The sequence below is a fragment of the Galeopterus variegatus genome, unplaced genomic scaffold (genome assembly GCF_000696425.1).
Source record: "Galeopterus variegatus unplaced genomic scaffold, G_variegatus-3.0.2 Scaffold9350, whole genome shotgun sequence".
Taxonomy (NCBI): Eukaryota; Metazoa; Chordata; class Mammalia; order Dermoptera; family Cynocephalidae; genus Galeopterus; species Galeopterus variegatus.
The window spans coordinates 36,159-36,785 of NW_007735461.1; positions in this window are offsets into that span (position 1 = coordinate 36,159).

Consider the following 627-nt stretch of genomic DNA (forward strand, 5'->3'; position numbering starts at 1 on the left):
CTCTAGCAGCCACAGCTAGGCTGTTGTTGCTTTCTTATAGTTGTAAATTGGTTGATTTGTGGGAGAGAGTGATGCTGGGACTGTCTATTCCACCATCTTGACCAGAATTCTGGTCCCAAGCATTTTGGATAAAAGATACTTAACTTGTATTTTTGAAATAAGATTAAACACATAATAGCATTGTCTATGTCTAATACTATTCTAAGTACTTTCAATGAATAAACTCTTAATCACTAAAACAACCCCATGAGATTGGTAAACTAAGTAACTTACCCAAAGCCAAAATGCTAGAAGGAAGCAGAGCCAGACTCCAGAGTCCATTCTCTATATTGCCTCTCAAAGCAAAAAAAAAAAAAGAAACAGTGAAGAATAATAAAATAATTTAAGGGGTTAGAGATTAGCAGCAGGTACTATTATAATTGTTATAATAATCATTTTAGCATTCATGCAAGTATGGTGTTTTATCAATCAAGCTCTAGCCAGAAACAACACACTGCAACAGGATATTTGAGGAGAATTTAATAAAAAAAATATATTCCCAAAGGATTAAGAAAAACCAACCAGGCATAGTGTAGTACCCCAGGACTTGTAACAGCAGGGAACCATTACTAATTTTTGGCCTGAAGG